The sequence below is a fragment of the Mus caroli genome, chromosome 8 (genome assembly GCF_900094665.2).
Source record: "Mus caroli chromosome 8, CAROLI_EIJ_v1.1, whole genome shotgun sequence".
Taxonomy (NCBI): domain Eukaryota; kingdom Metazoa; phylum Chordata; class Mammalia; order Rodentia; family Muridae; genus Mus; species Mus caroli.
This window is the reverse complement of record NC_034577.1, coordinates 113102777-113116924: the sequence shown is the minus strand read 5'-3', so window position 1 is coordinate 113116924 and position 14148 is coordinate 113102777. Positions and strand designations below refer to the sequence as shown.

General features: G+C 48.7%; 1 protein-coding gene across 10 annotated transcripts in view; it reads right to left on the bottom strand.

Annotated features, from left to right (window-relative positions):
- Banp (BTG3 associated nuclear protein) overlaps positions 1-13800 on the bottom strand; it is a 72730-nt gene extending 58930 nt beyond the window's left edge. For 7 of the 10 annotated variants that reach the window (XM_029480524.1, XM_029480531.1, XM_021169687.2 and 4 more), the window contains exon 1: positions 13707-13800. The gene's annotated coding sequence lies outside the window, so the exon portion shown is untranslated. Of the gene's footprint in view, positions 1-12787; positions 12942-12961; positions 13385-13706 lie in introns of those variants that run through there. The other 3 variants (XM_029480525.1, XM_029480526.1, XM_029480528.1) reach the window with 2 other exon arrangements.
- Between the last annotated feature and the right edge of the window lie 348 nt (positions 13801-14148).

Below are 14148 nucleotides of genomic sequence, written 5' to 3'. Positions count from 1 at the left end.
TTAGGGGTGAAGATTAAAAAGGGAAACACTCCAGAGCACCGGCTCTCATGACATGAAAAGCGATGAAGGCAGAAGAGAAAATGACTGAACAAAGGCTCACTGTGTTCCAGCACATTCCCCACTGGGATTGTCTCAGTCACGGCATGAACCACATCATACAGGATGTTGAGACAAATGGCTTCTTTCCCGTCAGCCTCGAGGACAGGCATCTCAGAGCTGTTTCTTACATCAAGCCTCTCCAGGAGCCTTCATGCCACATCTGGTTTGGTGGGGTTATTTCCACAGGAAGCAAGACAAGGCAGCCAGACACACAGCCCTGGGCTGGAATGACATGCCAGTCACCAGATGCCTGTCCAGCAGTGAGTCTAGTAAGCCCACTGCACATGCCCCCAGTGAGAGCCTAGCGTGTTCCTGACATGTCTGGAAAGGGCTGTGGAAAGCATCCATGGCTTGTCCGGCCTCACTTTATAGAAGATAAAAATATGCTTCACTGTTGGCAAAAGCTAAAAGGCCAGGAGCAGCCCTTAGTGAAACAAGTGAGGAACGGATTTACTCAGGACACAGTGTATGCAAAAGGTACTCTCAGAAACACTGCAGGAGTGGAAAGAATGTATTCTCGTCCCAAAAGTCCCACAGTGTCCCCAGTGCACTGCTCTGCTCTGGAGACTTAAAGATCCACCAGAGCTGGGATGCCAAGACCACAGTTTCGAAATAATAAGGATACAGACAAAGGCACTGGTAGACACTTTTGACTCCAACATTTGGGATTCAGAGACAGGTGGATCTCTGTGAGTTTAAGGTCAGACTGCTCAACATACATAGCAAATTCCAGGTTGCTTAGGCTATATAGTGTCCCAAAAATAAATTACATTAAATATAACTATCAGAATAGCAACTGTTACTTCCTGTCCACTTTAAGAAGTAGCAGAGTGGGGGCTGGTGAGATGGCTCAGTGGTTAAGAGCATGACTGCTCTTCTGAAGGTCACGAGTTCAAATCCCAGCAACCACATGGTGGCTCACAACCATCCGTAACGAGATCTGACTCCCTCTTCCGGAGTGTCTGAAGACAGCTACAGTGTACTCACATATAATAAATAAATAAATAAATCTAAAAAAAAAAAGAAGTAGCAGAGTGGTACTTAGGCAGCCAAGTCTCCAGGAACATGGAAGCTGTTGGAACACCAAAGATTACCCAAGTCTTTTCAGGACACAGGAGCACTAAGAAATAAAATCCAAAAGCCAGGAGGTCAGCAACAAGATCCATTGTTTTATTAACTAGGGCACATGGGAAAGTTTGGCTTGCTTTTTCCCCCAAATACACTTGGGACAAAGGGCAAAAAGAACAAATGGGAGCTGAGGAGACGGCTCGGTGTGTGAAGTGCTATGGGGGCTGAGGAGATGGTTCAGTGAGTGAAGTGCTTGCTGTGCACACGTGAGGACCCGAGTTCAGCTCCCCAGCACCCACAGAAAGACCCTAGGGCTGGTGAGGCAGAGGCAGGCAGCTCTTCAGAGACTTGCTGGATTGCCAGGCTAAGCATAGGGAAAAGCCCCCAGGTTCGGTGAGAAACACTGGCTAGGAGCACAAGGAAGAGTGACAGACCGCACCCAGTATTTATCCCTGTCACTTACATGCAGGCATGTGGGCACACATTGAATGAATGAATAAATGAATGAATGAATGAAACAAGTTAGAAAATGGCACTCAGACTCTAAGTGAGCTTCACAGGAGGCAAGAGACCCTTTTCCCAGGGCTCCTGCCCTCCCTACCCTTTGGAAAACACAAGCAGCACTGTTTTTCTTTGAGACAGAGCCTCTAAAAAATGTTTCAAGTTAAGACTAGGAAAGAGGGGGCTGGCGAGATGCTCTTCTGAAGGTCACGAGTTCAAATCCCAGCAACCACATGGAGGCTCACAACCACCCCTAACGAGATCTGATGCCCTCTTCTGGAGTGTCTGAAGACAGCTACTCTAGGAAAGAGCAAACCTGAGGTCAAGCTGCTCCCCTTCGAGGTTGATCATGCTGAGTAAATGTCACTCTAACACTTCCCCACACAAAGGCCTCCTCCCGTAAGTGCCAGGCACAGGCCCCCACAGACCTGCTTCATCCACATCAAGAGCAGGCCAAGGAGCCTCCACCGCTGGTTCTGCATAAGTGCTTTTCTCCTAGACAGTGGACATCAGGCCAAAGGTGTGATGGTGCCAGACAGCCTTCTGGACACACAACTACAGCTAAAGATTACCTAAGAAAGCCAACATAGTTCTGCCTTTAATGACAGCAATCAAGTAAGTGGCAGAGGCAGGAGGACCTCTGTGAGTCTGAGGTTGGGGTAGCCTCCCTAGCCAAATTCCAGGCCAACCAAAGCCACATAAGGAGACTTTGTTTCAATGTAAACAAGTAAAAAAGAGAGAGAAAGAAAGAAATCCAAATATCTAGGAGATAAGAGGTTCAGCTTAGGCTTGTCCCACAACACTCACAGGCATAGCCCGAGTACTTCTGACTTTTGGGATTAGGATCCACTGCAACACCTTAAAATCAGTGAGGCCCAAAGAGCTGTACATAATTAAACCCCATCTGCTATCATACCAGAAGGTGTTTGAGTATTGCATGTTCTTTTCAAATTATAGTTACGGAAATTTTTTCTTTCTGTCCCCCACCTCCCCTTTTCTCAAGACAGTTCCTCTGTGTAGCCCTGATTGTCCTAGAACTCCTGGCTGTCCTGGAACTCATTCTGTGGACCTGGCTGGCCTTGAACTCTGAGATCTGCCTGCCTCTGTCTCTGCCTCCTGAGTACTAGGATTAAAGGTGTGAACCACAACCATGGAGCTGAAATTTTACTTTTTAAACATATTAACATACAAAATACTTTTTAATGAAAAAGAGCTACAATTTTCAAAATAAAGGCATCATGAAAAGTGACAGTTTTGCCCTTTCACAGGCTCCCTAACTGCCAAGCTACAGCTATGTACATAGGCTGGCAGAATGCTTGGCTCTGGATGCAGCCCGACTTCAGCGTACTAGCAGTTCAACAGCCTCTGCACACGGATACACTCATTTGTAGTGACCCTAAAACTCAGCACTTGCTTTACTTACTGAATGAAGTCTGGCTGCAGCAGAGCCTGAAACCACACTGGGAACTTTGCTCCTGAATTCCTCAAGGCCCACTGATCTATTCTGCTTGCCCAGTGGGTAGTTCTAACAGAAGTGTAAGCTTTTGTCCATTTTCAGAAAATCCTGCTCACTAGGTATATGCAGCTACAGATGCCATATATGACATATGATGATACTACAGCATTGTGCCAGGCCTGGGCAAGCAGACTCGTAATCCCAGCTCTCAGGAGACTAAGTAGGAAGATCTCAAGGTTAGCCTGGGCTAGGTAGTGAAACCCTACTTCCAAACAAGCATCAGCACTGACTCTTCTTTGAAAAAGCTGTTGGGCTCACAATAGTAAACACAGCTTCCTAAAATTCTAATCCCACTTGACAACTCGATTCATATCACTGACAACAGACTCCTCTGGAATGATAGGCTTTGTACATTTGTAAGAAAAACCACGTTGGCCAGGCTTTCTTTCGTAGTGGCCCATGAGCTAGTTCAGCTCACAGCTTCCATTACTGCAGAGGGCTGTCCTGGAACAATCCCAGTAAAATGTTCTCATCTGTCCACATCTCAGGAGCAGAAAGATGAAGTGAGCTCTAAGGTGGGGACTTAGAAAAGCAATGGCTTTACTGTGTGACATTAGGACAATCTTTTTAAAAGATATATTTATTTTTATTCTTTTAATTATGTTTGTGTACATGTGGGAATATGTACAGGTAGTCTCAAAGACCAGAGGCATCAGATCTTCTGGAACTGGAACTACAGGCAGCTTTCAGCCACCAGACACAGACGATGCGAACTGACCTGGCTCTCTGGAAGAGCAGCAAGTACTCTAATCACTAAGCCATCTCTCCAGCCCATCAAGGACATTCTTGGGTAAAAATATGGCATTGTATGTTCTACTGCCTTGAAGAAAGCACAAGAACACAGCATGGTACCCCAGAGCTGACGTGTATTCAAAAGCCAGCAATCATAGCCACCACAAATTATGTACCATGAGTCCAAGTGTTGACAGATAAACAATTTCTCTCCATTCTTTTGGCCTCACATGCCCCCTGGAAAGGTGTTCCAGATGTCCCAAAGAATGTGGGCCATCCTCTGATTGAGGGCTGGCAGGCACAGGCATGAAGTCAACCTCCATCTCTGCCTCTCTCTTCTCCTGTGCCTTTTTGTTGTTGTTGTTTTTGTTTTGTTTTTTTCGAGACAGGGTTTCTCTGTGTAGCCCTGCTGTCCTGGAACTCACTCTGTAGACCAGGTTGGCCTTGAAATCAGAAATCTGGCTGCCTCTGCCTCCAAGTGCTGGGATTAAAGGTGTGCACCACCACTGCCCAGCTTCTCCTGTGCTTTCTTTATCCAGCATTTCACCTTGTCCAGGCTGCAGTATGCAGGTATCCATCCAAAACTGCAAGCCAGGCTTTCCTGAATCTCCATCTCTTCCCAGCTGCTCAAAAGGAGCCACCATTCTGCAGCTCCTGGGGAAAGCTGCCTACCAGACCTGGTCATTCTGGGCCTGCTCCCTTCAACAGTGCCAGGGTACCCTCTTACTGTTGGGTCCTCTCAGCATCCCAACTCTGTCCACACCTGTCACCTATGTGCATCAACTGCCAAGGACCCTGGTGCCAAACACGCCCTGTCTCCATGGCACACCCTGATGGCAGATTTGGTGTGCCTCCCACCCCATGTAGAAATGAATAAACGGCCCCTGTTGGCTGCTCCTGGGCACTGTTTGTCCCACCGAGCCCATATCCCCCTTCAAAGGCTCCATCCACTCAGAGCATTAGTCTTCCAAGGCTCTCAGTGGCTCCAGCCCTTTGTGGTGGCCGACCTATGACCTCAGCCGTTCCTCACTCACAAACCCCATAGGGGCAACACAATGACAACCCAGGGCCCACAGACCAGGTCCACCTTCCACCTCTTTCCGTGCAGTTCATGAGCCAAAAGCTTATCTTACATTTTAAAATAATAGGAGGAAATTTTTAAAGAACTACTATACTTTATGATATAAAAATGAGGGCTAGAGAGATGGCTCAGCGGTTAAGAGCACCGACTGCTCTTCCGAAGGTCCTGAGTTCAAATTCCAGCAACCACATGGTGGCTCACAACCATCTGCAATGGGATCTGACGCCCTCTTCTGGAGTGTCTGAAGACAGTAACAGTGTACTTACATATAATAAATAAATCTTTAAAAAAAAATGAGATGAAGCTGAGCAGTGGTGGCGCACACCTTTAATCCCAGCACTTGAAAGGCAAAGGCAGGCGGATTTCCGAGTTCAAAGCAAGCCTGGTCTACAGAATGAGTTCCAGGACAGCAGGGCTACACAAAGAAACCCTGTCTCAAAAAACCAGAGGAAGAGAGAGAGAGAGAGAGAGAGAGAGAGAGAGAGAGAGAGGAGAGACACATCTCGGCTCCCATAAAGGTTTCACTGGAGCAGGCACCCTGTCTCTAACACTATTTGTTTCTACCACACAGCACACCAAAAGCTGTTGGGCTGCACTAGACTAGGTGTTGTCCCAGCACCTAACCTGCAGCAGGCAGGGGCATCTGCACACTGGGCTCATCCACAGGAGGGCCTATTACAAGGTTATTAGTCACATTTGCAGAGATCACCAACAACCTGGATTAGAAATGAACAGAGCACCAGCACACACTCTAACCATGAACCATGGCCTTTAGGACTTTAAACAGTGACATGGACTAAGGAGACACTGCTTGATGGCTAATATTTATACCTCCTTAAGAGCAGAGCCACTCCATACACTTCCAACTGTTATCTACAAGGCCCAGCCTGCAGCTTCCTCTCCACTGCTAAGTCAACATTCCAGACATCAATCCTGACCTGAGCCACACCAGCCATGCTCTTCTGTGTGCTCTGTAATGCTGCCCCACCAGCACCAAAGCAAAGACTCATAGACCTGGCCAGACATGGTGGGCCAAGCCTTTAGTCCCAGCACTCTGTAGGCAGAGGCTGGCAGATCTCTGGAATTTTGAAACTAGCCTGGTCTACATAATGAGAACAGTCTTTTTTTTTTTTTTTAAAGTTTTCAGTCATTTTAGTTTTTAATTTACTTACACATTAAAATATCACAAAATTTCACAACTAACCCTTTAAGCCCAAAGAACCGGATCTGAAAAGCTCCTATGAGCCATGTGCACACAGCACATGTGTAAGAACAAGACACCCTAGCTTGGAGGACCTAGCACAATAGCAGTTCACTGAACCAGAACATACCCCATGCCAGGACCTGTGCATAAAATACCCAACACTGTAAATACATGCAATGCCACAGATGGTGGACCAGGACACACCCCTCCCTGCTTTACAACAGAGCAGGGTATCCTGGAGCACACACACCCTACAAGGCTCTCACAGGTCCCAACTCCATCTCAAAAGCTACCAAGTATCTGGATGTGGTACTCCAGTGACTGAGTAAAAGATGATGACTACAACAGTTGTCAAAAATGTCAGCTGTGCTAGCAACAAAAGACCAAGAAACTATTTGCTTCACTTTAAAGCAATTGCCAAGAATAACTTTTTGAAGAAAACCTGTTGCTTGTATTAAAAGCAATTACTGCTGGGCAGTGGTGGCACACGCCTTTAATCCCAGTGCTTGGGAGGCAGAGGCAGGTGGATTTCTGAGTTCGAGACCAGCCTGGTCTACAAAGTGAGTTCCAGGACAGCCAGGGCTATACAGAGAAAACCTGTCTCGAAAACAAACAAACAAACGAACAAAAAAAACCAAAAAGCAAATACTTAGGGTTAGCACAATGGCTCAGCAGGTTGACACAAAACCTGACCTTCCTGAGTTCCATAATCCAAGCCCATGAAGAACATATCACTGAAAGTTGTTCTCTGACCTCTACACACATATGTGCACACACAATAAAGAGTTAAAATTTGAAAAATATAGTCATGTATGTGGTCAACCCCTTTAATCCCAGCACTAGGAACCTAAAGCAGCAGAGTTGGTGCAGGTTGGAGGCCAACTTGATCTATACAGCAAGACTTCTAAGAAAACAAAGCTTAAAACACCAGATCTGTCCATCTTTCTGCCTTGGGGAACAGGTTTGTTGTTCTCACATAATCGTCAGGAGGAAAAAGCTGCACAAACCAAAACATTTAGACTGTCCGATGAACATCCTAGCCCTGAGCTACAGGGACTCCCCAAAAAGCCCAACAGGAATGTAGGTGCTAGAGTTGAGGCTCTCCCACTTTCCAAATGATGTTATCAGAGGACATGGAAAGGTTCTCCGTTCATGCCCATCACCACACACTTGCATCCAACAGCCAGCGTGGACAGAGCCAGCTGTGGCCTCTGCCTTACCAGTCCTCAAATGGAAACAGCTATTCCAAGTGGTTTGGTCAACAATAGATGCTTCTGAGCTTATATTCTGTAGAATATAGACCCTAATGAAAGATTTATTTATACAAGGTGTAGCAAAACCCCAGGAACATCCACATCCACACCCAGGGGCATCCGCATCCGCACAACTAAGAACACTATTGGGATAATCAGTCAATATGAATAAGACCTAGTTTAAGCAGCAGATATTAAACCCCTGGTGTGATAACCGCACTGAGCTTGTTTGCAGAAGAGAATGCCCATGTCTTCAGCAGTTCCTATTTAAGTATAAAAGGCTTGAGACATAATAATAGCCTAAGTAAGCCTGTCGTGAGAGAAATGACACCTGAAAACACAGGTGGAAACTACATAACCCTTTCCTGTGATTATTTAAAGCAAAGAAACCCAATTCCTGTTCAAAAGACCTTGGGCTTTTTTAATCCAAAGGCTGTGGTGGAAAATGATGACCTCAGGTCTGAAGTGATAGGAAAAGGGCAGTCCCCAAGTCTAAGACTGTGAGCAACATTCTGGAAGGCAGGCACTGCCATATTCATCTTCCCAAAATAGACTGTAATCCCTGAAGTACACGAGGGTACCTGAGACAGCAGCTTCCTCCTGATACCTGCTGCCCAAGCCAGCAGTGCGAACCTGGCCCCAGAAGTGCTTGGGAGAGCCTCTGTAACCAGAAGCAGATAGCCAGGGGCCCGAGTGTGAGGCTCAGCAGCATACTGGAGGGTACCTGTCAAATGCCCCCACCTGCCAGTCCACCCCCACCCTAGCCTGTGTCCAACTTGTATCATTATTTAGTAGGAGAGAACAGAGCCCACAAACCACAGCCCCGGACCAAAGGCAGCCACTGTCTGCCTCTGCAGTGTAGATACAGCTTCCTGATACATCCAACTTCTGCTGTGCAAGGAAAGATGACCAATGAAGACAGACCACAGAGCCAGACACAGTTTCTTATCTGCCCATAACACAAAGATCCCAAGCTCTGAGTCAGGGCTTCCACCAGCATTTAATGACACTTGAAACCACTAGAAGCCTAAGAAGGAAGGGTACTGGCACACTCTGAAAGAGTAAACCTCTGAAAAGGCAGGGCTCCTCCAGCTTGTCTTCTACTTCTTAGTGAAGGGATTTCTGAAGATGAGAATGATGTATCTCCACAAGGTGAAGGAGCCAAGTAATGGCTCTCCTGTGATCTTGGGAGAACGCAGCAGCAGGTGGAGCTGAATTGGTTACTGACATCAACCTATAGGCCTAGCAGCAGGAGCTTCCATCCTTGAACACTACCCTCTTCCTGCTTCCTCTTTTACATGGCAGATCTGAGTTTTAAATTTGAATTATGGAATTCTGAAATATTGTTAATATATGTAAGTATTAAACCCTTTACTTTGCAAAAGTGTAAATAACCTAAATCCTACAATCTTTAAAATCCATGAAATGTTAAACCTGGAAGGGCAATCACAGTCACTTCACTCCTTGTGAAGTGACTACTATGTTTACAGAACCAAGACGTTCTGAAGTCAAGCACTGCCTTGTCATTGGCTAAAACATGAACCGTGACCAGAGCTGCTAGCTGACCAACAGCTGCAACGATGTTCAGCTGGTCAACAGGCCACACAGCCTTGAAATCAGTCTTGAGCCCACGAAGGCTGAGTTGATATCTTCGGAGATGCATCCAAAGCACAAAAGGTGGACTGTAGCGATCATCTCCACTCCGCGCCTTCCCTGCTCCAGCCAGCGCATCCGCTCATCTTGAGGAGGCTGTTCCCACACAGGTTGCCCAAGCCCATGGAAACTGCAAGGCATCCCAATTCCTTCCCCGGGTCTGTTGGCAAGGTGGAGATGCTTCAGGTTTTGGCCTCAAAGTAAACTCAGTTTATAGCAGCAGGGTGTACACACACCAAGGTTTTACTTCCAGGTCTGTCCAAACACATTTCCAGCTTCCACAAGACTAACTTTCCATCTGATCTCATGCAAAGGAAAACAGGCCACAGCTACTCTCACACATGGTGTCTGACTGGCAGGTCTATCAGCACAGCCCCTGACCAACTTCACCTGCCCTTGGTCTTTCTGCTCACCTTCCCAGCTCCTCCTCCAAGCTCACTTTCTGTGCACTGTTTGGCCACAACGTGTTTTTTTCTCTTGTTTTGGCTTTGGTTTGGTTTTTTGGTTGGTTTTCTTGAAACAGGGTCTTACTACATAGCTCTGGCCGTCCTGGAACTCACTATGTATAGCAGGCTGGCCTCCAACTCAGACACACCTGCCTCTGCCTCAGGAGTACCAGGATCGCCACCCCCCACAAATCCTTAACAATTGTTAATGTTCATCAGAGCACCAGAGAGGAGACAGTGGTTGTCACCATCACACGCACGCACGCTCCATGTCACCTTTCAAGTTTTTCAGTGACATGCTGAAACCTGTTTCCATCTTTTCCCCCTCCCCAGCCTCTCTTGCCAGACTTCATTCTTCCAAAGCCCCCCTCTGAATGCAATCAACCATGTAGTTGCTCCCTCTAGAGCATCTCACAATTGCCCATCATTAGGAGACTCCTTTTGGGGAAGTAAATCTGTCTGCTCGACCATGGGCCCATATATAATCTTACTGGACAGTTCTTGTGTAGACATGAAAACTACAAAGAAGTTAATTCAAGACAGGAATCAAATCCAGTATCTTGGAAGGAATGTTTCATTCCCCTTGGTGGTGGCTCTATGCTCTGGAGGTACCAGCTCCTCCACCACGTTCCAGTGTCAGTTCCAAGACAACTCTAAGTAAGACTAACTCATCCAAGCAGGCCAGTGTCAGTGTGAGCTTCTACATCTGCCCTTGAAAACTAAGGACAGGAGAGCAGCACCTCCCACCATTTCAAGGCAGGTAGTTCTCACTGCAAGCTTCTGCCTGCAACCCTGGTGCAGCCTAAGGAAGCAACTGCTATGATTCCACCCACACCTGCTCTCCAGGTTCCTGCCTCTCCTCCTTCCAGCTAACAGTGCAGGAGGCTGGTTAGCAGCACTTCACTTCCACTCACTGGTTCCCTGGGAGGGGGTTAGGAACAGAAGAAACCTTAACAATGGTCACCACAGCCCTAACTTCAGTGTCACATTCTTGTCGGGTGGGGCCCTCATTGCATCCAACTGTCTAGTCTCCCCCCTCCCAGGGAAACTTTTTCTGGATTTAAATAACTGAAATGGCCCTTTAAGTAATATGGGGCTTTATAGTCAGCCTTGCATCGTGGACTTCATTCAACCATACACCTTAAGTTTCCATAGCACATCTGATTCCGAGAAAGCAGGCTAAGCTATATGGGGTGGCATTAGTAAAACCACTGCTGTGAATTCATCTAGAACCTGTGCTTGGACCCTCCGTTTCCCCTGAGCCCCTCACCTTGAGCAGCACTGGTCAGAATTCTAGTCATCACCCCTCCCCACCTGCATCTGACGTGTTCTCGTGAATACACTGCATGTCTAGCAGAAAGCTGATGTTCTTAGCCTATCTCCTGGGGTAGTTGAGATCAGTGTCTCTATTGACCACATAGCCTCAACCCAACAAACACTACAGTATCTGCTGGGCTTTTTCCAGAGACTGCACGTTTTTCCTGCCAAAACTTATAAACACTGGATACTTTGGGATAACGAAAATAGCAGACTGGAGGAGATAGGACAACTAGAGTATGGAATCTTGAATTATATCCTGAAACAAAACAAACAAAAGATGTCAGTGGGACACTGAAACTTGTGTATGGTCTTTATAATCTAGGTAACCTTCCCCTTAGATATCAATGCCAAGAGAGAAAATGAAGGGGAAGAGGAAGCTCACTCAGTTTCTCTGAAATTCTTAACCACAGACTAACTCTGCAGGTGAACCTAGGAATGCTCATCAGTGTGAGTTGCTGTGGACTCTGCTGCAAGGCTCTAGGCAAGGGTGCCAGCCCAAGGCAGCGCCTTGCTATCCCTGTGCTATGGGCACAGCAAACACTGCACTGCACACCTCAGGATCAGTGAACCATGCATGATATACTAGCTACTTGCACTAGCCCAGCAACAAAGTGAAGAGGCTAAACTCAGCGCTCACCAAACAAGTCAAATAAAGTGCCTAATCTCAGTGTGGGACCAGTCCTCTGCATCCTGGTACCCTACCAAAGAACCACCCAATCAACTGGAGGCAACCAGAGACCATGTTCTGGCACACATTCATCACAAAGACCAAAAAATGGAAGGAGACAAATTATCTGAATGAAGACAACAGGCTTTGAAATTCCTGTTCAAGATAAGTGGCCTTGTAAACAATCTCCACTTACCCCACTAAAATACTAGAGTACAATCAGCTCACAAGAAAATAGAGCACAGCCAAAGACTTAAACTTCTGACAGAGGATCTAGATAGCTTGCAGGACACAGGAGTGGGGCTCCAGGCCCCACCAGGCCCTCAGCAGTCTCCACAGCCACCTCAGACAAGCAAAACAGCTTCCAAGCAAAGGGAAACCCTGGAAGATGCATAAACAGCTCAGACATAAGGTGTCTGCTATGTGGTCCTCCAAGTCTTAAGGTAACAAGCTCTCCCAGACAATAGTGGGGAAAACCATTTTTAAACCCCTCTCCACAGACCCAGGGCCCCCTGCCAGTTTCCTCTTAACTTAAAGTCTAAGGTTTAAGCAATAATTATCACTATTGGAGGACCTGCCATCCAAAGCAAGAAGCTAACATTTACCCCCCACCCCCCAAAAGTGATAAACAAGAAATCAGATAAGAGAACTGAAAAGAACCCCTAATAGTTTTCTCAGTCTGAAAGAGAAAATGTATTCATGAAACAAACTACTGAACAAAAAGAAAAGAACAAATACATTCAGAAATTTGTTTTTCAAGACAGGGTTTCTGTGTAGCTCTGGCTGTCCTAGAACTCACTCTGTAGACCAGGATGGTGTCAGAGATCTGCCTGCCTCTGCCTCCCAAGTGCTGGGGCTAAAGGTGTGTGTACCTGTATGCCCTGCTCAGAAACTACAATTTTGATGGTGGGTTCCCACCCCCGAGATAGGGTCTCACTATGTAAACAAGGTTGCCTCAAACTGGCAAAGATCCACCTGCCTCTGTGTCCTAAGTGCTTGGAATTAAAAGTCCTGCGCCACTGCACTGCACAGGGCCAAAAAAAAAAAAAAAAGATAGGGCTGAAAGATAAACTGAAGTTCTTTCCTGGAATGAAAATCAAAAAGGAATAGAAAGATGAAGAAACTCAAGTAGTGTGCCCAAATGGGGCAGCGGGGGCGTGACGGGGAGGGGGCCAACTCTGTAATGACTTTAAGAAAGGCTCTTGGGACAATCTCCCAGCGCTCGAGGACACGCCTACCGAGCATACCTGCGAAGCGCAGAGCTGTTCCAATGCCAAGAAGACCTTAGGCCGGTCCAGGGAGGAAACAGTTACCAGAAAGGAAGTCCTTGGCAGAGGCTCCCTGGGGACTCATGAAGAAAGCTGACTGGAACACTGCGTCCTGAGCTGACCAGGCGCGCAGCGAAAGACCTCGGGACCTACCTGCACCCGCCTAAAGCGTCCCCAACCCAGATTAGAAGAAAGGCAGAGAGGAGGTGGAGGGAAGCCGGAGGTTCCACACTATCTCCGAGAAGTTACACTGTCACCAGGAGCAGAGAAACAAAGGCCACCACAAGGAAAAAAAAAAAAAAAAGAGCCAGGCTGTGCGGGACGGGGACGTGACGCTAGGTGGGGAAGCGAGCACCAGTCTCGGCCCCGATGTCAACAGAGAGCAGAGCAGAGGCGGGCGGACGCGCCAACCAGGGCGAAGCCACCCGGTTACCGGGGCAGAGCGCCAACAACGGCCGGGAGATGGGGCCGCCTAGGCGGCGGGGTGGCGCGCAGGGCCCGGGCGCAGAGCGCGAAGCTCAGTCCTGAGAGACTTGGGCGGACGAGCCAGGGCCACAGCGCCCGCGCGCCGAGCCCGTGACAGGGGCGCCGGGCGCGGGCCCGGGCGGCGCCGAGGCCCCGGAGCCGAACGCACGCGAGCACGGCCGCCGGGCCTCGGCCGCTCGCCCGCTCGCTTCCTGGGTCCCGCAGCCCCGGCGGGTGGAGGAGGCACGGAGGCGACGCGCGGACATCCCGCGGCCCGCCGGCCCCCGCCCAGCCCGGCGTGCGGCCCCGCGGCCGTTGGCGACGGTTGGCGGCGGGGCGGGGCGGGGGCGGCCGGAGATCTCGCTCTCGCTCTCGCTCTCGCCCCGCGGGAAGGGGGAGTGGAGGCGCGACCGGCTGCGGGAGCTGCAATTACCGTGTGGGCTGCGGAATTCTCGTGGTGTTTGTCGGGGAGCTGCGATAATGGCGTCCGTCCTCGCGAGAGAAGCAGCCGCTCTGCGCAGGCGCCGAGAGCGCCTCCCCACGGCCTGCGCCCCGCCCTCAGCGCAGGCTCCCTGGGCTCCGGGCTCGAGGGCGGGGCCGGTCAGGAAGGGGGCGGGGCCTGCTCTGGGCGCCTCTGGCGCGCGCTTTCGCCGACGGACTCTGACGAGCATGCGCAGTTGTCCTCCCCTGCTCCGAGAGTTGACTCGCTGGGCCCTTACTTCCCCATCTCACGTCCGTGTTACTTGCTAAAGCAGTAAATCCTCCAGTGTTCAATCTGAGGAATGTACGTCCTCTTTGATGGGTGTGAACAGACACTAACGCTGCCCTGACTACAAATGACTACAAATCCCAGTGTACGCTGTGTGTGGCACGAT